General features: G+C 39.2%; 18 non-coding genes across 18 annotated transcripts; all 18 read right to left on the reverse strand.

The window, feature by feature from the left end:
- Nucleotides 1–1,896: 1,896 nt before the first annotated feature.
- On the reverse strand, nucleotides 1,897–1,968 carry TRNAC-GCA (transfer RNA cysteine (anticodon GCA)). Its single transcript has one exon. It is a non-coding gene; the product is annotated as a tRNA-Cys (tRNA).
- Nucleotides 1,969–2,965: 997 nt separating this feature from the next.
- TRNAC-GCA (transfer RNA cysteine (anticodon GCA)) lies at nucleotides 2,966–3,037 on the reverse strand. Its single transcript has one exon. It is a non-coding gene; the product is annotated as a tRNA-Cys (tRNA).
- A 1,008-nt stretch (nucleotides 3,038–4,045) lies between these two features.
- Nucleotides 4,046–4,117, reverse strand: TRNAC-GCA (transfer RNA cysteine (anticodon GCA)). The gene has a single exon. It is a non-coding gene; the product is annotated as a tRNA-Cys (tRNA).
- Nucleotides 4,118–5,114: 997 nt separating this feature from the next.
- Nucleotides 5,115–5,186, reverse strand: TRNAC-GCA (transfer RNA cysteine (anticodon GCA)). Its single transcript has one exon. It is a non-coding gene; the product is annotated as a tRNA-Cys (tRNA).
- Nucleotides 5,187–7,263: 2,077 nt separating this feature from the next.
- TRNAC-GCA (transfer RNA cysteine (anticodon GCA)) lies at nucleotides 7,264–7,335 on the reverse strand. The gene has a single exon. It is a non-coding gene; the product is annotated as a tRNA-Cys (tRNA).
- Nucleotides 7,336–8,343: 1,008 nt separating this feature from the next.
- Nucleotides 8,344–8,415, reverse strand: TRNAC-GCA (transfer RNA cysteine (anticodon GCA)). The gene has a single exon. It is a non-coding gene; the product is annotated as a tRNA-Cys (tRNA).
- Nucleotides 8,416–9,411: 996 nt separating this feature from the next.
- On the reverse strand, nucleotides 9,412–9,483 carry TRNAC-GCA (transfer RNA cysteine (anticodon GCA)). The gene has a single exon. It is a non-coding gene; the product is annotated as a tRNA-Cys (tRNA).
- A 1,008-nt stretch (nucleotides 9,484–10,491) lies between these two features.
- Nucleotides 10,492–10,563, reverse strand: TRNAC-GCA (transfer RNA cysteine (anticodon GCA)). Its single transcript has one exon. It is a non-coding gene; the product is annotated as a tRNA-Cys (tRNA).
- A 997-nt stretch (nucleotides 10,564–11,560) lies between these two features.
- TRNAC-GCA (transfer RNA cysteine (anticodon GCA)) lies at nucleotides 11,561–11,632 on the reverse strand. The gene has a single exon. It is a non-coding gene; the product is annotated as a tRNA-Cys (tRNA).
- Nucleotides 11,633–12,640: 1,008 nt separating this feature from the next.
- TRNAC-GCA (transfer RNA cysteine (anticodon GCA)) lies at nucleotides 12,641–12,712 on the reverse strand. The gene has a single exon. It is a non-coding gene; the product is annotated as a tRNA-Cys (tRNA).
- A 997-nt stretch (nucleotides 12,713–13,709) lies between these two features.
- Nucleotides 13,710–13,781, reverse strand: TRNAC-GCA (transfer RNA cysteine (anticodon GCA)). The gene has a single exon. It is a non-coding gene; the product is annotated as a tRNA-Cys (tRNA).
- A 1,011-nt stretch (nucleotides 13,782–14,792) lies between these two features.
- Nucleotides 14,793–14,864, reverse strand: TRNAC-GCA (transfer RNA cysteine (anticodon GCA)). Its single transcript has one exon. It is a non-coding gene; the product is annotated as a tRNA-Cys (tRNA).
- Nucleotides 14,865–15,860: 996 nt separating this feature from the next.
- TRNAC-GCA (transfer RNA cysteine (anticodon GCA)) lies at nucleotides 15,861–15,932 on the reverse strand. Its single transcript has one exon. It is a non-coding gene; the product is annotated as a tRNA-Cys (tRNA).
- Nucleotides 15,933–18,009: 2,077 nt separating this feature from the next.
- TRNAC-GCA (transfer RNA cysteine (anticodon GCA)) lies at nucleotides 18,010–18,081 on the reverse strand. The gene has a single exon. It is a non-coding gene; the product is annotated as a tRNA-Cys (tRNA).
- Nucleotides 18,082–19,086: 1,005 nt separating this feature from the next.
- On the reverse strand, nucleotides 19,087–19,158 carry TRNAC-GCA (transfer RNA cysteine (anticodon GCA)). Its single transcript has one exon. It is a non-coding gene; the product is annotated as a tRNA-Cys (tRNA).
- A 997-nt stretch (nucleotides 19,159–20,155) lies between these two features.
- Nucleotides 20,156–20,227, reverse strand: TRNAC-GCA (transfer RNA cysteine (anticodon GCA)). Its single transcript has one exon. It is a non-coding gene; the product is annotated as a tRNA-Cys (tRNA).
- A 1,008-nt stretch (nucleotides 20,228–21,235) lies between these two features.
- Nucleotides 21,236–21,307, reverse strand: TRNAC-GCA (transfer RNA cysteine (anticodon GCA)). Its single transcript has one exon. It is a non-coding gene; the product is annotated as a tRNA-Cys (tRNA).
- Nucleotides 21,308–22,304: 997 nt separating this feature from the next.
- Nucleotides 22,305–22,376, reverse strand: TRNAC-GCA (transfer RNA cysteine (anticodon GCA)). Its single transcript has one exon. It is a non-coding gene; the product is annotated as a tRNA-Cys (tRNA).
- Between the last annotated feature and the right edge of the window lie 2,880 nt (nucleotides 22,377–25,256).

Here is a 25,256-nt window from a genome sequence, read left to right on the forward strand (position 1 = left end):
TTTTATTTGAACAGGCAGTGGTCCATAGGACCAATGCCTGTACATAAAATGCTTGTTTTGAAACATTCTCAAAGGGGAAGAGGTTTTTACGGGACGCCTTATCCTTTCGCGGATTGGTTACCACAATCACCGAGATGGTGGTGAAGTATGATTGTTTTGGGCCAAATGATGGACGAAAAACATTTCTACATACCACTGCAATTTGGTATTTGGAAGGTACACCCAAACGTCCCTTTCAAGTACCATCAATTTAATATATCAGAAAAGACCATTTTGTGTTCGAAAATGGCCTGAGTCTTCGAGCCAGCCTTTTTTCATCTGCAACGAGGGTTCATACATTTTGCACGTAGGCAGAGGTTTTAAGGAGAAATTAAATAGTTTCTACGTTGCACAAGAATGAAGTGCTTTAAACAAACACATATTTTGTGTGCACAGAGGAGAGGAGGAATATATGTAAGACTGAGGACACAGGTTAAATGAGAAAAAGATTGACTGCAGCGCTGCCGAGTATACTATGCCATTTGTTTAGTGCGCTACAAGGAAGCACCAAACTGTATAACAAAGTTTTCAATTGTTTTCATAGTGATTCTCTTTGCTTGAAGCTGTGAAAGGAAGAGCCGGATTCCAAAATAAATCAATGATGTTTCAGAAAGTTCCCACGCCCTGTGTAAAAATGCATTTATTCCCAGGTTTTGAGCAGTGACACTGTAATGCTAATAAAGTATAAGATCCAACCGAACACTGACTCTGTCAATGGTGATCCATAGGGACTTTATGAAAGATCCCAGCTACAAACACCAAAACCAAAATAGGTTTAGGGGACACCCGGATTTGAACCAGGGACCTCTTGATCTGCAGTCAAATGCTCTACCACTGAGGTATATCCGCAACTGTTTTCAAAGATCAGAATGACAATATATCAGTACATCATGAAAGAGTGAGAGGCTCAAGCTCAGTTGGGCCACAAAGTACGAGCTTGAAACTGTGGAAAAGGAGAAGTAGTTCTTAATATTATTAATTAAAAGAAAACAGGATCATTTAAAAAACAAAATGTATATGTTTAATTGTTATTTTATTTGAATAGGCAATGGTCCATAGGACCAATATCTGTAATTAAAATGTTTGTTTTGAAACATTCTCAAAGGGGAAGAGGTTTTTACGAGACTACTTATCTTTGTGGATTGATTACCACAATCACTGATATGGTGGTGAAGTATGATTGTTTTGGGCCAAATTACGGTGAAAAAACATTTCTACATACCACTACAATTTGGTATTTGAAGGTACAACCAAACACCCATTTCATGTACCTTCGATTTAATACATCAGAAAAAGCTATTTTGTGTTCGCAAATGGCCTGGTTTCTCAGACCAGCCTGCTTGCACCTGCAACTAGGGTTCATACATCTTGTACGTGGGCAGCGTTTTTTAGTAGAAAGTAAATAGATTATGCATTGCACAAAAATGAAGTGCTTCAAACAAACACATACTTTGTATGCACAGAGAAGAGGTGGAATACATGTAAGACTGAGGACACAGGTTAAATGAGGAATAGATTGACTGCATTTCTGCCCACTTTTCTATGCAATTTCTGTAGTGCGATCGAAGGAAGCACCAAACTGTAAAACAAAGTTGTCAATTGCTTTCATAGTCCATTCCCTTTGTTTGGTGCTGTGAAAGGAAGAGCCAGATTCCAAAATAAATCAATGCTTTTTCAGACATTTCCCATACGGAATACCGAGCCCTGTATAAAAATGCATTTACTCTCAGGTTTTGAGCAGTGACATTGTAATGCTATTAAAGTGTAAGATCCAAGCGAACACTGACTCTGTCAATGATGATCCAAAGGGGTTTTATGAAAAGTCCCAGCTACAAACACAAGAACCAAAACAGGCCAAGGGGACACCTGGATTTGAACCAGGGACCTCTTGATCTGCAGTCAAATGCTCTACCACTGAGCTATATCCCCACCTGTTTGTGAGAGTCGGAATGAAAATATATCAGTACCTCATGAAAGAGTGTGAGCATCATGCTCAGTTGGGCCGGAAAGTACAAGCTTGAAACTGTGGAACAGGAGAAGTAGTTCTTAATATTATTTATTGAAGGAAAACGGGATCGTTTAAAAAAAATATTTATATGTTTCATTGTTATTTTATTTGAACAGGCAGTGGTCCATAGGACCAATGCCTGTACATAAAATGCTTGTTTTGAAACATTCTCAAAGGGGAAGAGGTTTTTACGGGACGCCTTATCCTTTCGCGGATTGGTTACCACAATCACCGAGATGGTGGTGAAGTATGATTGTTTTGGGCCAAATGATGGACGAAAAACATTTCTACATACCACTGCAATTTGGTATTTGGAAGGTACACCCAAACGTCCCTTTCAAGTACCATCAATTTAATATATCAGAAAAGGCCATTTTGTGTTTGAAAATGGCCTGAGTCTTCGAGCCAGCCTTTTTTCATCTGCAACGAGGGTTCATACATTTTGCACGTAGGCAGAGGTTTTAAGGAGAAATTAAATAGTTTCTACGTTGCACAAGAATGAAGTGCTTTAAACAAACACATATTTTGTATGCACAGAGGAGAGGAGGAATATATGTAAGACTGAGGACACAGGTTAAATGAGAAATAGATTGACTGCAGCGCTGCCGAGTATACTATGCCATTTCTTTAGTGCGCTACAAGGAAGCACCAAACTGTATAACAAAGTTTTCAATTGTTTTCATAGTGATTCTCTTTGCTTGAAGCTGTGAAAGGAAGAGCCGGATTCCAAAATAAATCAATGATGTTTCAGAAAGTTCCCACGCCCTGTGTAAAAATGCATTTATTCCCAGGTTTTGAGCAGTGACACTGTAATGCTAATAAAGTATAAGATCCAACTGAACACTGACTCTGTCAATGGTGATCCATAGGGACTTTATGAAAGATCCCAGCTACAAACACCAAAACCAAAATAGGTTTAGGGGACAACCGGATTTGAACCAGGGACCTCTTGATCTGCAGTCAAATGCTCTACCACTGAGCTATATCCCCAACAGTTTTCAAAGATCAGAATGACAATATATCAGTACATCATGAAAGAGTGAGAGGCTCAAGCTCAGTTGGGCCACAAAGTACGAGCTTGAAACTGTGGAAAAGGAGAAGTAGTTCTTAATATTATTAATTAAAGGAAAACAGGATCATTTAAAAAACAAAATGTATATGTTTAATTGTTATTTTATTTGAATAGGCAGTGGTCCATAGGACCAATATCTGTAATTAAAATGTTTGTTTTGAAACATTCTCAAAGGGGAAGAGGTTTTTACGAGACTACTTATCTTTGTGGATTGATTACCACAATCACTGATATGGTGGTGAAGTATGATTGTTTTGGGCCAAATTACGGTGAAAAAACATTTCTGCATACCACTACAATTTGGTATTTGAAGGTACAACCAAACACCCCTTTCATGTACCTTCGATTTAATACATCAGAAAAAGCTATTTTGTGTTCGCAAATGGCCTGGTTTCTCAGACCAGCCTGCTTGCACCTGCAACTAGGGTTCGTACATCTTGTACGTGGGCAGCGTATTTTAGTAGAAAGTAAATAGATTATGCATTGCACAAAAATGAAGTGCTTCAAACAAACACATACTTTGTATGCACAGAGAAGAGGTGGAATACATGTAAGACTGAGGACACAGGTTAAATGAGGAATAGATTGACTGCATTGCTGCCCACTTTTCTATGCAATTTCTGTAGTGCGATTGAAGGAAGCACTAAACTGTAAAACAAAGTTGCCAATTGCTTTCATAGTCCATTCCCTTTGTTTGGTGCTGTGAAAGGAAGAGCCAGATTCCAAAATAAATCAATGCTTTTTCAGACACTTCCCATACGGAATACCAAGCCCTGTATAAAAATGCATTTACTCTCAGGTTTTGAGGAGTGACATTGTAATGCTGTTAAAGTGTAAGATCCAAGCGAACACTGACTCTGTCAATGATGATCCAAAGGGGTTTTATGAAAAGTCCCAGCTACAAACACAAGAACCAAAACAGGCCAAGGGGACAACTGGATTTGAACCAGGGACCTCTTGATCTGCAGTCAAATGCTCTACCACTGAGCTATATCCCCACCTGTTTGTGAGAGTCGGAATGAAAATATATCAGTACCTCATGAAAGAGTGTGAGCATCATGCTCAGTTGGGCCGGAAAGTACAAGCTTGAAACTGTGGAACAGGAGAAGTAGTTCTTAATATTATTTATTTAAGGAAAACGGGATCGTTTAAAAAAAATATTTATATGTTTCATTGTTATTTTATTTGAACAGGCAGTGGTCCATAGGACCAATGCCTGTACATAAAATGCTTGTTTTGAAACATTCTCAAAGGGGAAGAGGTTTTTACGGGACGCCTTATCCTTTCGCGGATTGGTTACCACAATCACCGAGATGGTGGTGAAGTATGATTGTTTTGGGCCAAATGATGGACGAAAAACATTTCTACATACCACTGCAATTTGGTATTTGGAAGGTACACCCAAATGTCCCTTTCAAGTACCATCAATTTAATATATCAGAAAAGGCCATTTTGTGTTCGAAAATGACCTGAGTCTTCGAGCCAGCCTTTTTTCATCTGCAACGAGGGTTCATACATTTTGCACGTAGGCAGAGGTTTTAAGGAGAAATTAAAAAGTTTCTACGTTGCACAAGAATGAAGTGCTTTAAACAAACACATATTTTGTATGCACAGAGGAGAGGAGGAATATATGTAAGACTGAGGACACATGTTAAATGAGAAATAGATTGACTGCAGCGCTGCCGAGTATACTATGCCATTTCTTTAGTGCGCTACAAGGAAGCACCAAACTGTATAACAAAGTTTTCAATTGTTTTCATAGTCATTCTCTTTGTTTGAAGCTGTGAAAGGAAGAGCCGGATTCCAAAATAAATCAATGATGTTTCAGAAAGTTCCCACGCCCTGTGTAAAAATGCATTTATTCCCAGGTTTTGAGCAGTGACACTGTAATGCTAATAAAGTATAAGATCCAACTGAACACTGACTCTGTCAATGGTGATCCAAAGGGACTTTATGAAAGATCCTAGCTACAAACACCAGAACCAAAATAGGTTTAGGGGACACCCGGATTTGAACCAGGGACCTCTTGATCTGCAGTCAAATGCTCTACCACTGAGCTATATCCCCAACTGTTTTCAAAGATCAGAATGACAATATAACAGTACATCATGAAAGAGTGAGAGGCTCAAGCTCAGTTGGGCCACAAAGTACGAGCTTGAAACTGTGGAAAAGGAGAAGTAGTTCTTAATATTATTAATTAAAGGAAAACAGGATCATTTAAAAAACAAAATGTATATGTTTAATTGTTATTTTATTTGAATAGGCAGTGGTCCATAGGACCAATATCTGTAATTAAAATGTTTGTTTTGAAACATTCTCAAAGAGGAACAGGTTTTTACGAGACTACTTATCGTTGTGGAATGATTACCACAATCACTGATATGGTGGTGAAGTATGATTGTTTTGGGCCAAATTACGGTGAAAAAACATTTCTACATACCACTACAATTTGGTATTTGAAGGTACAACCAAACACCCATTTCATGTACCTTCGATTTAATACATCAGAAAAAGCAATTTTGTGTTCGCAAATGGCCTGGTTTCTCAGACCAGCCTGCTTGCACCTGCAACTAGGGTTCATACATCTTGTATGTGGGCAGCGTTTTTTAGTAGAAAGTAAATAGATTATGCATTGCACAAAAATGAAGTGCTTCAAACAAACACATACTTTGTATGCACAGAGAAGAGGTGGAATACATGTAAGACTGAGGACACAGGTTAAATGAGGAATAGATTGACTGCATTTCTGCCCACTTTTCTATGCAATTTCTGTAGTGCGATCGAAGGAAGCACCAAACTGTAAAACAAAGTTGTCAATTGCTTTCATAGTCCATTCACTTTGTTTGGTGCTGTGAAAGGAAGAGCCAGATTCCAAAATAAATCAATGCTTTTTCAGACATTTCCCATACGAAATACCGAGCCCTGTATAAAAATGCATTTACTCTCAGGTTTTGAGCAGTGACATTGTAATGCTATTAAAGTGTAAGATCCAAGCGAACACTGACTCTGTCAATGATGATCCAAAGGGGTTTTATGAAAAGTCCCAGCTACAAACACAAGAACCAAAACAGGCCAATTGGACACCTGGATTTGAACCAGGGACCTCTTGATCTGCAGTCAAATGCTTTACCACTGAGCTATATCCCCACCTGTTTGTGAGAGTCGGAATGAAAATATATCAGTACCTCATGAAAGAGTGTGAGCATCATGCTCAGTTGGGCCGGAAAGTACAAGCTTGAAACTGTGGAACAGGAGAAGTAGTTCTTAATATTATTTATTGAAGGAAAACGGGATCGTTTAAAAAAAATATTTATATGTTTCATTGGTATTTTATTTGAACAGGCAGTGGTGAATAGGACCGATGCCTGTACATAAAATGCTTGTTTTGAAACATTCTCAAAGGGGAAGAGGTTTTTACGTGACGCCTTATCCTTTCGCGGATTGGTTACCACAATCACCGAGATGGTGGTGAAGTATGATTGTTTTGGGCCAAATGATGGACGAAAAACATTTCTACATACCACTGCAATTTGGTATTTGGAAGGTACACCCAAACTTCCCTTTCAAGTACCATCAATTTAATATATCAGAAAAGGCCATTTTGTGTTCGAAAATGGCCTGAGTCTTCGAGCCAGCCTTTTTTCATCTGCAACGAGGGTTCATACATTTTGCACGTAGGCAGAGGTTTTAAGGAGAAATTAAATAGTTTCTACGTTGCACAAGAATGAAGTGCTTTAAACAAACACATATTTTGTATGCACAGAGGAGAGGAGGAATATATGTAAGACTGAGGACACAGGTTAAATGAGAAATAGATTGACTGCAGCGCTGCCGAGTATACTATGCCATTTCTTTAGTGCGCTACAAGGAAGCACCAAACTGTATAACAAAGTTTTCAATTGTTTTCATAGTGATTCTCTTTGCTTGAAGCTGTGAAAGGAAGAGCCGGATTCCAAAATAAATCAATGATGTTTCAGAAAGTTCCCACGCCCTGTGTAAAAATGCATTTATTCCCAGGTTTTGAGCAGTGACACTGTAATGCTAATAAAGTATAAGATCCAACTGAACACTGACTCTGTCAATGGTGATCCATAGAGACTTTATGAAAGATCCAAGCTACAAACACCAAAACCAAAATAGGTTTAGGGGACACCCGGATTTGAACCAGGGACCTCTTGATCTGCAGTCAAATGCTCTACCACTGAGCTATATCCCCAATAGTTTTCAAAGATCAGAATGACAATATATCAGTACATCATGAAAGAGTGAGAGGCTCAAGCTCAGTTGGGCCACAAAGTACGAGCTTGAAACTGTGGAAAAGGAGAAGTAGTTCTTAATAGTATTAATTAAAGGAAAACAGGATCATTTAAAAAACAAAATGTATATGTTTAATTGTTATTTTATTTGAATAGGCAGTGGTCCATAGGACCAATATCTGTAATTAAAATGTTTGTTTTGAAACATTCTCAAAGGGGAAGAGGTTTTTACGAGACTACTTATCTTTGTGGATTGATTACCACAATCACTGATATGGTGGTGAAGTATGATTGTTTTGGGCCAAATTACGGTGAAAAAACATTTCTGCATACCACTACAATTTGGTATTTGAAGGTACAACCAAACACCCCTTTCATGTACCTTCGATTTAATACATCAGAAAAAGCAATTTTGTGTTCGCAAATGGCCTGGTTTCTCAGACCAGCCTGCTTGCACCTGCAACTAGGGTTCATACATCTTGTACGTGGGCAGCGTTTTTTAGTAGAAAGTAAATAGATTATGCATTGCACAAAAATGAAGTGCTTCAAACAAACACATACTTTGTATGCACAGAGAAGAGGTGGAATACATGTAAGACTGAGGACACAGGTTAAATGAGGAATAGATTGACTGCATTTCTGTCCACTTTTCTATGCAATTTCTGTAGTGCGATCGAAGGAAGCACCAAACTGTAAAACAAAGTTTTCAATTGCTTTCATAGTCCATTCCCTTTGTTTGGTGCTGTGAAAGGAAGAGCCAGATTCCAAAATAAATCAATGCTTTTTCAGACATTTCCCATACGGAATACCGAGCCCTGTATAAAAATGCATTTACTCTCAGGTTTTGAGCAGTGACATTGTAATGCTGTTAAAGTGTAAGATCCAAGCGAACACTGACTCTGTCAATGATGATCCAAAGGGGTTTTATGAAAAGTCCCAGCTACAAACACAAGAACCAAAACAGGCCAAGGGGACACCTGGATTTGAACCAGGGACCTCTTGATCTGCAGTCAAATGCTCTACCACTGAGCTATATCCCCACCTGTTTGTGAGAGTCGGAATGAAAATATATCAGTACCTCATGAAAGAGTGTGAGCATCATGCTCAGTTGGGCCGGAAAGTACAAGCTTGAAACTGTGGAACAGGAGAAGTAGTTCTTAATATTATTTATTGAAGGAAAACGGGATAGTTTAAAAAAAATATTTATATGTTTCATTGTTATTTTATTTGAACAGGCAGTGGTCCATAGGACCAATGCCTGTACATAAAATGCTTGTTTTGAAACATTCTCAAAGGGGAAGAGGTTTTTACGGGACGCCTTATCCTTTCGCGGATTGGTTACCACAATCACCGAGATGGTGGTGAAGTATGATTGTTTTGGGCCAAATGATGGACGAAAAACATTTCTACATACCACTGCAATTTGGTATTTGGAAGGTACACCCAAATGTCCCTTTCAAGTACCATCAATTTAATATATCAGAAAAGGCCATTTTGTGTTTGAAAATGACCTGAGTCTTAGAGCCAGCCTTTTTTCATCTGCAACGAGGGTTCATACATTTTGCACGTAGGCAGAGGTTTTAAGGAGAAATTAAATAGTTTCTACGTTGCACAAGAATGAAGTGCTTTAAACAAACACATATTTTGTATGCACAGAGGAGAGGAGGAATATATGTAAGACTGAGGACACATGTTAAATGAGAAATAGATTGACTGCAGCGCTGCCGAGTATACTATGCCATTTCTTTAGTGCGCTACAAGGAAGCACCAAACTGTATAACAAAGTTTTCAATTGTTTTCATAGTCATTCTCTTTGTTTGAAGCTGTGAAAGGAAGAGCCGGATTCCAAAATAAATCAATGATGTTTCAGAAAGTTCCCACGCCCTGTGTAAAATGCATTTATTCCCAGGTTTTGAGCAGTGACACTGTAATGCTAATAAAGTATAAGATCCAACTGAACACTGACTCTGTCAATGGTGATCCAAAGGGACTTTATGAAAGATCCTAGCTACAAACACCAGAACCAAAATAGGTTTAGGGGACACCCGGATTTGAACCAGGGACCTCTTGATCTGCAGTCAAATGCTCTACCACTGAGCTATACCCCCAACTGTTTTCAAAGATCAGAATGACAATATAACAGTACATCATGAAAGAGTGAGCGGCTCAAGCTCAGTTGGGCCACAAAGTACGAGCTTGAAACTGTGGAAAAGGAGAAGTAGTTCTTAATATTATTAATTAAAGGAAAACAGGATTATTTAAAAAACAAAATGTATATGTTTAATTGTTATTTTATTTGAATAGGCAGTGGTCCATAGGACCAATATCTGTAATTAAAATGTTTGTTTTGAAACATTCTCAAAGAGGAACAGGTTTTTACGAGACTACTTATCTTTGTGGAATGATTACCACAATCACTGATATGGTGGTGAAGTATGATTGTTTTGGGCCAAATTACGGTGAAAAAACATTTCTACATACCACTACAATTTGGTATTTGAAGGTACAACCAAACACCCATTTCATGTACCTTCGATTTAATACATCAGAAAAAGCAATTTTGTGTTCGCAAATGGCCTGGTTTCTCAGACCAGCCTGCTTGCACCTGCAACTAGGGTTCATACATCTTGTACGTGGGCAGCGTTTTTTAGTAGAAAGTAAATAGATTATGCATTGCACAAAAATGAAGTGCTTCAAACAAACACATACTTTGTATGCACAGAGAAGTGGTGGAATACATGTAAGACTGAGGACACAGGTTAAATGAGGAATAGATTGACTGCATTTCTGCCCACTTTTCTATGCAATTTCTGTAGTGCGATCGAAGGAAGCACCAAACTGTAAAACAAAGTTGTCAATTGCTTTCATAGTCCATTCCCTTTGTTTGGTGCTGTGAAAGGAAGAGCCAGATTCCAAAATAAATCAATGCTTTTTCAGACATTTCCCACACGAAATACCGCGCCCTGTATAAAAATGCATTTACTCTCAGGTTTTGAGCAGTGACATTGTAATGCTATTAAAGTGTAAGATCCAAGTGAACACTGACTCTGTCAATGATGATCCAAAGGGGTTTTATGAAAAGTCCCAGCTACAAACACAAGAACCAAAACAGGCCAAGGGGACACCTGGATTTGAACCAGGGACCTCTTGATCTGCAGTCAAATGCTCTACCACTGAGCTATATCCCCACCTGTTTGTGAGAGTCGGAATGAAAATATATCAGTACCTCATGAAAGAGTGTGAGCATCATGCTCAGTTGGGCCGGAAAGTACAAGCTTGAAACTGTGGAACAGGAGAAGTAGTTCTTAATATTATTTATTGAAGGAAAACGGGATCGTTTAAAAAAAATATTTATATGTTTCATTGTTATTTTATTTGAACAGGCAGTGGTCCATAGGACCAATGCCTGTACATAAAATGCTTGTTTTGAAACATTCTCAAAGGGGAAGAGGTTTTTACGGGACGCCTTATCCTTTCGCGGATTGGTTACCACAATCACCGAGATGGTGGTGAAGTATGATTGTTTTGGGCCAAATGATGGACGAAAAACATTTCTACATACCACTGCAATTTGGTATTTGGAAGGTACACCCAAACGTCCCTTTCAAGTACCATCAATTTAATATATCAGAAAAGGCCATTTTGTGTTTGAAAATGGCCTGAGTCTTCGAGCCAGCCTTTTTTCATCTGCAACGAGGGTTCATACATTTTGCACGTAGGCAGAGGTTTTAAGGAGAAATTAAATAGTTTCTACGTTGCACAAGAATGAAGTGCTTTAAACAAACACATATTTTGTATGCACAGAGGAGAGGAGGAATATATGTAAGACTGAGGACACAGGTTAAATGAGAAATAGATTGACTGCAGCGCTGCCGAGTATACTATGCCATTTCTTTAGTGCGCTACAAGGAAGCACCAAACTGTATAACAAAGTTTTCAATTGTTTTCATAGTGATTCTCTTTGCTTGAAGCTGTGAAAGGATGAGCCGGATTCCAAAATAAATCAATGATGTTTCAGAAAGTTCCCACGCCCTGTGTAAAAATGCATTTATTCCCAGGTTTTGAGCAGTGACACTGTAATGCTAATAAAGTATAAGATCCAACTGAACACTGACTCTGTCAATGGTGATCCATAGGGACTTTATGAAAGATCCCAGCTACAAACACCAAAACCAAAATAGGTTTAGGGGACACCCGGATTTGAACCAGGGACCTCTTGATCTGCAGTCAAATGCTCTACCACTGAGCTATACCCCCAACTGTTTTCAAAGATCAGAATGACAATATAACAGTACATCATGAAAGAGTGAGCGGCTCAAGCTCAGTTGGGCCACAAAGTACGAGCTTGAAACTGTGGAAAAGGAGAAGTAGTTCTTAATATTATTAATTAAAGGAAAACAGGATTATTTAAAAAACAAAATGTATATGTTTAATTGTTATTTTATTTGAATAGGCAGTGGTCCATAGGACCAATATCTGTAATTAAAATGTTTGTTTTGAAACATTCTCAAAGAGGAACAGGTTTTTACGAGACTACTTATCTTTGTGGAATGATTACCACAATCACTGATATGGTGGTGAAGTATGATTGTTTTGGGCCAAATTACGGTGAAAAAACATTTCTACATACCACTACAATTTGGTATTTGAAGGTACAACCAAACACCCATTTCATGTACCTTCGATTTAATACATCAGAAAAAGCAATTTTGTGTTCGCAAATGGCCTGGTTTCTCAGACCAGCCTGCTTGCACCTGCAACTAGGGTTCATACATCTTGTACGTGGGCAGCGTTTTTTAGTAGAAAGTAAATAGATTATGCATTGCACAAAAATGAAGTGCTTCAAACAAACACATACTTTGTATGCACAGAGAAGTGGTGGAATACATGTAAGACTGAGGACATAGGTTAAATGAGGAATAGATTGACTGCATTTCTGCCCACTTTTCTATGCAATTTCTGTAGTGCGATCGAAGGAAGCACCAAACTGTAAAACAAAGTTGTCAATTGCTTTCATAGTCCATTCCCTTTGTTTGGTGCTGTGAAAGGAAGAGCCAGATTCCAAAATAAATCAATGCTTTTTCAGACATTTCCCACACGAAATACCGCGCCCTGTATAAAAATGCATTTACTCTCAGGTTTTGAGCAGTGACATTGTAATGCTATTAAAGTGTAAGATCCAAGCGAACACTGACTCTGTCAATGATGATCCAAAGGGGTTTTATGAAAAGTCCCAGCTACAAACACAAGAACCAAAACAGGCCAAGGGGACACCTGGATTTGAACCAGGGACCTCTTGATCTGCAGTCAAATGCTCTACCACTGAGCTATATCCCCACCTGTTTGTGAGAGTCGGAATGAAAATATATCAGTACCTCATGAAAGAGTGTGAGCATCATGCTCAGTTGGGCCGGAAAGTACAAGCTTGAAACTGTGGAACAGGAGAAGTAGTTCTTAATATTATTTATTGAAGGAAAACGGGATCGTTTAAAAAAAATATTTATATGTTTCATTGTTATTTTATTTGAACAGGCAGTGGTCCATAGGACCAATGCCTGTACATAAAATGCTTGTTTTGAAACATTCTCAAAGGGGAAGAGGTTTTTACGGGACGCCTTATCCTTTCGCGGATTGGTTACCACAATCACCGAGATGGTGGTGAAGTATGATTGTTTTGGGCCAAATGATGGACGAAAAACATTTCTACATACCACTGCAATTTGGTATTTGGAAGGTACACCCAAACGTCCCTTTCAAGTACCATCAATTTAATATATCAGAAAAGGCCATTTTGTGTTTGAAAATGGCCTGAGTCTTCGAGCCAGCCTTTTTTCATCTGCAACGAGGGTTCATACATTTTGCACGTAGGCAGAGGTTTTAAGGAGAAATTAAATAGTTTCTACGTTGCACAAGAATGAAGTGCTTTAAACAAACACATATTTTGTATGCACAGAGGAGAGGAGGAATATATGTAAGACTGAGGACACAGGTTAAATGAGAAATAGATTGACTGCAGCGCTGCCGAGTATACTATGCCATTTCTTTAGTGCGCTACAAGGAAGCACCAAACTGTATAACAAAGTTTTCAATTGTTTTCATAGTGATTCTCTTTGCTTGAAGCTGTGAAAGGATGAGCCGGATTCCAAAATAAATCAATGATGTTTCAGAAAGTTCCCACGCCCTGTGTAAAAATGCATTTATTCCCAGGTTTTGAGCAGTGACACTGTAATGCTAATAAAGTATAAGATCCAACTGAACACTGACTCTGTCAATGGTGATCCATAGGGACTTTATGAAAGATCCCAGCTACAAACACCAAAACCAAAATAGGTTTAGGGGACACCCGGATTTGAACCAGGGACCTCTTGATCTGCAGTCAAATGCTCTACCACTGAGCTATACCCCCAACTGTTTTCAAAGATCAGAATGACAATATATCAGTACTACATCATGAAAGAGTGAGAGGCTCAAGCTCAGTTGGGCCACAAAGTACGAGCTTGAAACTGTGGAAAAGGAGAAGTAGTTCTTAATATTATTAATTAAAGGAAAACAGGATCATTTAAAAAACAAAATGTATATGTTTAATTGTTATTTTATTTGAATAGGCAGTGGTCCATAGGACCAATATCTGTAATTAAAATGTTTGTTTTGAAACATTCTCAAAGGGGAAGAGGTTTTTACGAGACTACTTATCTTTGTGGATTGATTACCACAATCACTGATATGGTGGTGAAGTATGATTGTTTTGGGCCAAATTACGGTGAAAAAACATTTCTGCATACCACTACAATTTGGTATTTGAAGGTACAACCAAACACGCCTTTCATGTACCTTCGATTTAATACATCAGAAAAAGCTATTTTGTGTTCGCAAATGGCCTGGTTTCTCAGACCAGCCTGCTTGCACCTGCAACTAGGGTTCGTACATCTTGTACGTGGGCAGCGTATTTTAGTAGAAAGTAAATAGATTATGCATTGCACAAAAATGAAGTGCTTCAAACAAACACATACTTTGTATGCACAGAGAAGAGGTGGAATACATGTAAGACTGAGGACATAGGTTAAATGAGGAATAGATTGACTGCATTGCTGCCCACTTTTCTATGCAATTTCTGTAGTGCGATTGAAGGAAGCATTAAACTGTAAAACAAAGTTGCCAATTGCTTTCATAGTCCATTCCCTTTGTTTGGTGCTGTGAAAGGAAGAGCCAGATTCCAAAATAAATCAATGCTTTTTCAGACATTTCCCATACGGAATACCGAGCCCTGTATAAAAATGCATTTACTCTCAGGTTTTGAGCAGTGACATTGTAATGCTGTTAAAGTGTAAGATCCAAGCGAACACTGACTCTGTCAATGATGATCCAAAGGGGTTTTATGAAAAGTCCCAGCTACAAACACAAGAACCAAAACAGGCCAAGGGGACACCTGGATTTGAACTAGGGACCTCTTGATCTGCAGTCAAATGCTCTACCACTGAGCTATATCCCCACCTGTTTGTGAGAGTCGGAATGAAAATATATCAGTACCTCATGAAAGAGTGTGAGAATCATGCTAAGTTGGGCCGGAAAGTACAAGCTTGAAACTGTGGAACAGGAGAAGTAGTTCTTAATATTATTTATTGAAGGAAAACGGGATCGTTTAAAAAAAATATTTATATGTTTCATTGTTATTTTATTTGAACAGGCAGTGGTCCATAGGACCAATGCCTGTACATAAAATGCTTGTTTTGAAACATTCTCAAAGGGGAAGAGGTTTTTACGGGACGCCTTATCCTTTCGCGGATTGGTTACCACAATCACCGAGATGGTGGTGAAGTATGATTGTTTTGGGCCAAATGATGGACGAAAAACATTTCTACATACCACTGCAATTTGGTATTTGGAAGGTACACCCAAACATCCCTTTCAAGTACCATCAATTTAATATATCAGAAAAGGCCATTTTGTGTTCGAAAATGGCCTGAGTCTTCGAGCCAGCCTTTTTTCATCTGCAACGAGGGTTCATACATTTTGCACGTAGGCAGAGGTTTAAGGAGAAATTAAATAGTTTCTACGTTGCACAAGAATGAAGTGCTTTAAACAAACACATATTTTGTATGCACAGAGGAGAGGAGGAATATATGTAAGACTGAGGACACAGGTTAAATGAGAAATAGATTGACTGCAGCGCTGCCGAGTATACTATGCCATTTCTTTAGTGCGCTACAAGGAAGCACCAAACTGTATAACAAAGTTTTCAATTGTTTTCATAGTGATTCTCTTTGCTTGAAGCTGTGAAAGGAAGAGCCGGATTCCAAAATAAATCAATGATGTTTCAGAAAGTTCCCACGCCCTGTGTACAAATGCATTTATTCCCAGGTTTTGAGCAGTGACACTGTAATGCTAATAAAGTATAAGATCCAACTGAACACTGACTCTGTCAATGGTGATCCATAGGGACTTTATGAAAGATCCCAGCTACAAACACCAAAACCAAAATAGGTTTAGGGGACACCCGGATTTAAACCAGGGACCTCTTGATCTGCAGTCAAATGCTCTACCACTGAGCTATATCCCCAACTGTTTTCAAAGATCAGAATGACAATATCTCAGTACATCATGAAAGAGTGAGAGGCTCAAGCTCAGTTGGGCCACAAAGTACGAGCTTGAAACTGTGGAAAAGGAGAAGTAGTTCTTAATATTATAAATTAAAGGAAAACAGGATCATTTAAAAAACAAAATGTATATGTTTAATTGTTATTTTATTTGAATAGGCAGTGGTCCATAGGACCAATATCTGTAATTAAAATGTTTGTTTTGAAACATTCTCAAAGGGGAAGAGGTTTTTACGAGACTACTTATCTTTGTGGATTGATTACCACAATCACTGATATGGTGGTGAAGTATGATTGTTTTGGGCCAAATTACGGTGAAAAAACATTTCTGCATACCACTACAATTTGGTATTTGAAGGTACAACCACACACCCCTTTCATGTACCTTCGATTTAATACATCAGAAAAAGCTATTTTGTGTTCGCAAATGGCCTGGTTTCTCAGACCAGCCTGCTTGCACCTGCAACTAGGGTTCGTACATCTTGTACGTGGGCAGCGTATTTTAGTAGAAAGTAAATAGATTATGCATTGCACAAAAATGAAGTGCTTCAAACAAACACATACTTTGTATGCACAGAGAAGAGGTGGAATACATGTAAGACTGAGGACACAGGTTAAATGAGGAATAGATTGACTGCATTGCTGCCCACTTTTCTATGCAATTTCTGTAGTGCGATTGAACGAAGCACTAAACTGTAAAACAAAGTTGCCAATTGCTTTCATAGTACATTCCCTTTGTTTGGTGCTGTGAAAGGAAGAGCCAGATTCCAAAATAAATCAATGCTTTTACAGACATTTCCCATACGGAATACCGAGCCCTGTATAAAAATGCATTTACTCTCAGGTTTTGAGCAGTGACATTGTAATGCTGTTAAAGTGTAAGATCCAAGCGAACACTGACTCTGTCAATGATGATCCAAAGGGGTTTTATGAAAAGTCCCAGCTACAAACACAAGAACCAAAACATGCCAAGGGGACACCTGGATTTGAACCTGGGACCTCTTGATCTGCAGTCAAATGCTCTACCACTGAGCTATATCCCCACCTGTTTGTGAGAGTCGGAATGAAAATATATCAGTACCTCATGAAACAGTGTGAGCATCATGCTCAGTTGGGCCGGAAAGTACAAGCTTGAAACTGTGGAACAGGAGAAGTAGTTCTTAATATTATTTATTGAAGGAAAACGGGATCGTTTAAAAAAAATAATTATATGTTTCATTGTTATTTTATTTGAACAGGCAGTGGTCCATAGGACCAATGCCTGTACATAAAATGCTTGTTTTGAAACATTCTCAAAGGGGAAGAGGTTTTTACGGGACGCCTTATCCTTTCGCGGATTGGTTACCACAATCACCGAGATGGTGGTGAAGTATGATTGTTTTGGGCCAAATGATGGACGAAAAACATGTCTACATACCACTGCAATTTGGTATTTGGAAGGTACACCCAAATGTCCCTTTCAAGTACCATCAATTTAATATATCAGAAAAGGCCATTTTGTGTTCGAAAATGACCTGAGTCTTCGAGCCAGCCTTTTTTCATCTGCAACGAGGGTTCATACATTTTGCACGTAGGCAGAGGTTTTAAGGAGAAATTAAATAGTTTCTACGTTGCACAAGAATGAAGTGCTTTAAACAAACACATATTTTGTATGCACAGAGGAGAGGAGGAATATATGTAAGACTGAGGACACATTTTAAATGAGAAATAGATTGACTGCAGCGCTGCCGAGTATACTATGCCATTTCTTTAGTGCGCTACAAGAAAGCACCAAACTGTATAACAAAGTTTTCAATTGTTTTCATAGTCATTCTCTTTGTTTGAAGCTGTGAAAGGAAGAGCCGGATTCCAAAATAAATCAATGATGTTTCAGAAAGTTCCCACGCCCTGTATAAAAATGCATTTATTCCCAGGTTTTGAGCAGTGACACTGTAATGCTAATAAAGTATAAGATCCAACTGAACACTGACTCTGTCAATGGTGATCCAAAGGGACTTTATGAAAGATCCTAGCTACAAACACCAGAACCAAAATAGGTTTAGGGGACACCCGGATTTGAACCAGGGACCTCTTGATCTGCAGTCAAATGCTCTACCACTGAGCTATATCCCCAACTTTTTTCAAAGATCAGAATGACAATATAACAGTACATCATGAAAGAGTGAGAGGCTCAAGCTCAGTTGGGCCACAAAGTACGAGCTTGAAACTGTGGAAAAGGAGAAGTAGTTCTTAATATTATTAATTAAAGGAAAACAGGATCATTTAAAAAACAAAATGTATATATTTAATTGTTATTTTATTTGAATAGGCAGTGGTCCATAGGAACAATATCTGTAATTAAAATGTTTGTTTTGAAACATTCTCAAAGAGGAACAGGTTTTTACGAGACTACTTATCTTTGTGGAATGATTACCACAATCACTGTGGTGGTGAAGTATGATTGTTTTGGGCCAAATTACGGTGAAAAAACATTTCTGCATACCACTACAATTTGGTATTTGAAGGTACAACCAAACACCCCTTTCATGTACCTTCGATTTAATACATCAGAAAAAGCTATTTTGTGTTCGCAAATGGCCTGGTTTCTCAGACCAGCCTGCTTGCACCTGCAACTAGGGTTCGTACATCTTGTACGTGGGCAGCGTATTTTAGTAGAAAGTAAATAGATTATGCATTGCACAAAAATGAAGTGCTTCAAACAAACACATACTTTGTATGCACAGAGAAGAGGTGGAATACATGTAAGAGTGAGGACACAGGTTAAATGAGGAATAGATTGACTGCATTGCTGCCCACTTTTCTATGCAATTTCTGTAGTGCGATTGAAGGAAGCACTAAACTGTAAAACAAAGTTGCCAATTGCTTTCATAGTCCATTCCCTTTGTTTGGTGCTGTGAAAGGAAGAGCCAGATTCCAAAATAAATCAATGCTTTTTCAGACATTTCCCATACGGAATACCGAGCCCTGTATAAAAATGCATTTACTCTCAGGTTTTGAGCAGTGACATTGTAATGCTGTTAAAGTGTAAGATCCAAGCGAACACTGACTCTGTCAATGATGATCCAAAGGGGTTTTATGAAAAGTCCCAGCTACAAACACAAGAACCAAAACAGGCCAAGGGGACACCTGGATTTGAACCAGGGACCTCTTGATCTGCAGTCAAATGCTCTACCACTGAGCTATATCCCCACCTGTTTGTGAGAGTCGGAATGAAAATATATCAGTACCTCATGAAAGAGTGTGAGCATCATGCTCAGTTGGGCCGGAAAGTACAAGCTTGAAACTGTGGAACAGGAGAAGTAGTTCTTAATATTATTTATTGAAGGAAAACGGAATCGTTTAAAAAAAATATTTATATGTTTCATTGTTATTTTATTTGAACAGGCAGTGGTCCATAGGACCAATGCCTGTACATAAAATGCTTGTTTTGAAACATTCTCAAAGAAGAAAAGGTTTTTACGGGACGCCTTATCCTTTCGCGGATTGGTTACCACAATCACCGAGATGGTGGTGAAGTATGATTGTTTTGGGCCAAATGATGGACGAAAAACATTTCTACATACCACTGCAATTTGGTATTTGGAAGGTACACCCAAACGTCCCTTTCAAGTACCATCAAATTAATATATCAGAAAAGGCCATTTTGTGTTCGAAAATGGCCTGAGTCTTCGAGCCAGCCTTTTTTCATCTGCAACGAGGGTTCATACATTTTGCACGTAGGCAGAGGTTTTAAGGAGAAATTAAATAGTTTCTACGTTGCACAAGAATGAAGTGCTTTAAACAAACACATATTTTGTATGCACAGAGGAGAGGAGGAATATATGTAAGACTGAGGACACAGGTTAAATGAGAAAAAGATTGACTGCAGCGCTGCCGAGTATATTATGCCATTTCTTTAGTGCGCTACAAGGAAGCACCAAACTGTATAACAAAGTTTTCAATTGTTTTCATAGTGATTCTCTTTGCTTGAAGCTGTGAAAGGAAGAGCCGGATTCCAAAGTAAATCAATGATGTTTCAGAAAGTTCCCACGCCCTGTGTAAAAATGCATTTATTCCCAGGTTTTGAGCAGTGACACTGTAATGCTAATAAAGTATAAGATCCAACTGAACACTGACTCTGTCAATGGTGATCCATAGGGACTTTATGAAAGATCCCAGCTACAAACACCAAAACCAAAATAGGTTTAGGGGACACCCGGATTTGAACCAGGGACCTCTTGATCTGCAGTCAAATGCTCTACCACTGAGCTATATCCCCAACTGTTTTCAAAGATCAGAATGACAATATATCAGTACATCATGAAAGAGTGAGAGGCTCAAGCTCAGTTGGGCCACAAAGTACGAGCTTGAAACTGTGGAAAAGGAGAAGTAGTTCTTAATATTATTAATTAAAGGAAAACAGGATCATTTAAAAAACAAAATGTATATGTTTAATTGTTATTTTATTTGAATAGGCAGTGGTCCATAGGACCAATATCTGTAATTAAAATGTTTGTTTTGAAACATTCTCAAAGGGGAAGAGGTTTTTACGAGACTACTTATCTTTGTGGATTGATTACCACAATCACTGATATGGTGGTGAAGTATGATTGTTTTGGGCCAAATTACGGTGAAAAAACATTTCTGCATACCACTACAATTTGGTATTTGAAGGTACAACCAAACACCCCTTTCATGTACCTTCGATTTAATACATCAGAAAAAGCTATGTTGTGTTCGCAAATGGCCTGGTTTCTCAGACCAGCCTGCTTGCACCTGCAACTAGGGTTCGTACATCTTGTACGTGGGCAGCGTATTTTAGTAGAAAGTAAATAGATTATGCATTGCACAAAAATGAAGTGCTTCAAACAAACACATACTTTGTATGCACAGAGAAGAGGTGGAATACATGTAAGACTGAGGACACAGGTTAAATGAGGAATAGATTGACTGCATTGCTGCCCACTTTTCTATGCAATTTCTGTAGTGCGATTGAAGGAAGCACTAAACTGTAAAACAAAGTTGCCAATTGCTTTCATAGTCCATTCCCTTTGTTTGGTGCTGTGAAAGGAAGAGCCAGATTCCAAAATAAATCAATGCTTTTTCAGACATTTCCCATACGGAATACCGAGCCCTGTATAAAAATGCATTTACTCTCAGGTTTTGAGCAGTGACATTGTAATGCTGTTAAAGTGTAAGATCCAAGCGAACACTGACTCTGTCAATGATGATCCAAAGGGGTTTTATGAAAAGTCCCAGCTACTAACACAAGAACCAAAACAGGCCAAGGGGACACCTGGATTTGAACCAGGGACCTCTTGATCTGCAGTCAAATGCTCTACCACTGAGCTATATCCCCACCTGTTTGTGAGAGTCGGAATGAAAATATATCAGTACCTCATGAAAGAGTGTGAGCATCATGCTCAGTTGGGCCGGAAAGTACAAGCTTGAAACTGTGGAACAGGAGAAGTAGTTCTTAATATTATTTATTGAAGGAAAACGGGATCGTTTAAAAAAAATATTTATATGTTTCATTGTTATTTTATTTGAACAGGCAGTGGTCCATAGGACCAATGCCTGTACATAAAATGCTTGTTTTGAAACATTCTCAAAGGGGAAGAGGTTTTTACGGGACGCCTTATCCTTTCGCGGATTGGTTACCACAATCACCGAGATGGTGGTGAAGTATGATTGTTTTGGGCCAAATGATGGACGAAAAAAATTTCTACATACCACTGCAATTTGGTATTTGGAAGGTACACCCAAACGTCCCTTTCAAGTACCATCAATTTAATATATCAGAAAAGACCATTTTGTGTTCGAAAATGGCCTGAGTCTTCGAGCCAGCCTTTTTTCATCTGCAACGAGGGTTCATACATTTTGCACGTAGGCAGAGGTTTTAAGGAGAAATTAAATAGTTTCTACGTTGCACAAGAATGAAGTGCTTTAAACAAACACATATTTTGTATGCACAGAGGAGAGGAGGAATATATGTAAGACTGAGGACACAGGTTAAATGAGAAAAAGATTGACTGCAGCGCTGCCGAGTATACTATGCCATTTGTTTAGTGCGCTACAAGGAAGCACCAAACTGTACAACAAAGTTTTCAATTGTTTTCATAGTGATTCTCTTTGCTTGAAGCTGTGAAAGGAAGAGCCGGATTCCCAAATAAATCAATGATGTTTCAGAAAGTTCCCACGCCCTGTGTAAAAATGCATTTATTCCCAGGTTTTGAGCAGTGACACTGTAATGCTAATAAAGTATAAGATCCAACTGAACACTGACTCTGTCAATGGTGATCCATAGGGACTTTATGAAAGATCCCAGCTACAAACACCAAAACCAAAATAGGTTTAGGGGACACCCGGATTTGAACCAGGGACCTCTTGATCTGCAGTCAAATGCTCTACCACTGAGCTATATCCCCAACAGTTTTCAAAGATCAGAATGACAATATATCAGTACATCATGAAAGAGTGAGATGCTCAAGCTCAGTTGGGCCACAAAGTACGAGCTTGAAACTGTGGAAAAGGAGAAGTAGTTCTTAATATTATTAATTAAAGGAAAACAGGATCATTTAAAAAACAAAATGTATATGTTTAATTGTTATTTTATTTGAATAGGCAGTGGTCCATAGTGTGGAAATATGGATTTTTATGATCAGTTATGTCCCCTATCTTGGACCCCAACGGTTTCATGTATAAATCACAAGTACATGTATGATCCCTCCAGTTCCAGTTATGAAGACGCAAACACATGTGCGTCCACCGTCAACATGTCCTCTTTCAGATCCGCCATGAATGGGCCGGATATTCCATTCCTAAGTATGAAAGGCCACCGGCTTTATATGGTTCACTTATGCCATTTTACAGTCCAGGCGAGCAGGCCCTGATTCTGCCATCAAACCTTTTCCTGCCTTCTGCCTCTGAAAGCTCCAGTTTGAGCTCGCATCTGTATCCATGAACTTTGTCCTACTCCCTGCGCGGCTAACGGTGCCTGACTCCAGCCTGTTTCCTGCCAAGAAACTGTATTTCACCTTCGAAATTATCTGCTCCGCTCCCTATCCAATGCATTCCTGTCTAGTAGTTTAAGTAAACATTCTTCCAGCTACCGAGCAAAGGGCCCGGCTTCTCTGTCATTATGCAAGTAATTCATAGCCCTGTTACTATGGAAGATTTCTGCCCTCGCATCTAGTGTAGACACTTAGACGCTTGTACACGCACTAACAGTCAGTATAGTCAGTATAGAATAAGATTCTACTCTAAGAGACCTCTCTTTTTGGATAACATAGTTCTTTAAACATAGGATGTTAGATATGATTTGGGATTAGGTTGACTTGACCCTCCAGACTTCTGTCGCCACATGTAGAGCTAAATGTCAAGTCCCCTTCACCCCCTAGTTACACGTCAATCACACGTCATGCTGCTGCGCGCGCATTTCTGCCAAGTATTTCTGCTGACATTGCGAAATTCTTTCATGGAACCACCCTATTATGACATCACACCTGATGACGTTCTTTAGTTACGCCCAGTTACACCCACTTTTGCTACGCATGTATGTTTTATCTTTACTATCAATTGTTACGCCTCCTGCATTTGCTTCACTGTAATGCCTATTGTATAAAAATGATTACTTGTCAATAAAGTGGGGTCTTCACTTCCTGAACCTTCGTGGTGATGGAATCTGGAGCTCCTCAATTCGAATTGATCTTGGAATAAAGCCCGTTCCGAACCTCTAATACCACGGATTCTGCCTCTTATTTTACTGAGCTATTATTATAGATTTTCCGCATCAAATTAAGTTCCGGTAATTAAATTATTTACCACATATATGGCGCCCGAACAGGGACACTTTCTCATCTCACACGCCGGCGGTGCGTTGCAGGCCCGGTCTCCTGTCACAGCTGGACGGACAACAACGCGTACCCACAGGATTTCCTGTATCTCCCTCCTGCCGAGCGGGGGTAACTGAGGCTGCGATCAACACCCAGACGAGGCGGTGAGAAGTGCGAAGTATCCCGACCAGAGCCTAGCTGAGAGAGCAAGATCCGAGGTATACAGAGGCCCACCAGTCTCCGAAGTTTCCGAAGTTCCGAGTCGAGTCCAGTCCGGTTCAAGTTCAGTTCAGTTCCGAGGCCTTCCGTTCCGAGCTACCCGGTGAGTACCATTATCGGGGAGGCGTTCTGACGTGCACATAGGTTGTGCCGGTCAAGACGGGTTTGGGTACACAAATCCGGTCTGCACTGTTTCAGCAGTGTATCTGTACTGTTTAGCAGTATATCAAGTATGTCTAGTATATAATTCAGAATTATCTAGTTAGTACCGAGTATTATGTTTAGTGACTAGTTCCCTAAAATGACCATCATTGTTTATTTTCATTAAATGTTAAATGTTAAAATGTTTTAAATACGTTCTGTATACTGTGGTATGAATGACTGTTTATTATTGTGTTTTATGGTATTAAACGTGTTCAAAATTCGGTATCAGATCAGTTCACAATATGCCGCTCTTTGCGAAATTAAGACAGATCAAAACTATAAAAGGGGTACTCGAAGAAGCTGTTCCCATTCCTCCTAGGGACACTCCAGGGTACTTCATGTATCATAAACATGGCCTAGACGCCATATTATTTCTTGATCTATGGGTAGACTACACCAAGGAATTACCAGAAAGTCAGAGGTGGCCCGTAGCTGGGACATGGGATGCAGATTGCATCATGAAAGTAGAAGAAGAATTATGGAAAAAGAAAGCTAGACAGTCACAGAAAGATGCCATTGAATTATGGCGTAAAGAATCATATAGACGCACAGAAAAAGCGCTCAGACAGGAAGAGAAAAGTAAGGAGAATTTAAATAAAGTTCGAGAAAATGTATTGATTGAAGAAGGTACTCGAGTAAAAACAGAGCAAACAGACAGACAAAGAAATGCCCTTGTGAATGGTATGTATCCTCTTCTGACCGAAGGATTACCTAAGGCTACTCCGGAGATACCAAAAGACTTGCCACCCCCATTGTTCCCGATAAAAGTACATCCCAAAAGGGCATCCCAGAACCGCAGAAGATGTTTTTCTTTCCTCGTATTTAGACGACGCAGCTCCCGAGTATGCTAATGCTGCGCCACATAGACCGCCTGCCGAGGGGGTTCAACGCCAAGACCCTCCTCCGTCTGTACCTCTGCAACAGCAAACTCCGACACAAGTTCCGGCAAGCACATCTGTTTCTGCATCTGCATCCACACCTATGGTTGCTATATCCCGTTCAACGAATCCTTTCACATCCAGCACCCCAGGTGGTGCTACCGGAGGTACA

This window comes from Triturus cristatus, chromosome 4_1, assembly GCF_964204655.1.
Source record: "Triturus cristatus chromosome 4_1, aTriCri1.1, whole genome shotgun sequence".
Classification (NCBI taxonomy): Eukaryota; Metazoa; Chordata; class Amphibia; order Caudata; family Salamandridae; genus Triturus; species Triturus cristatus.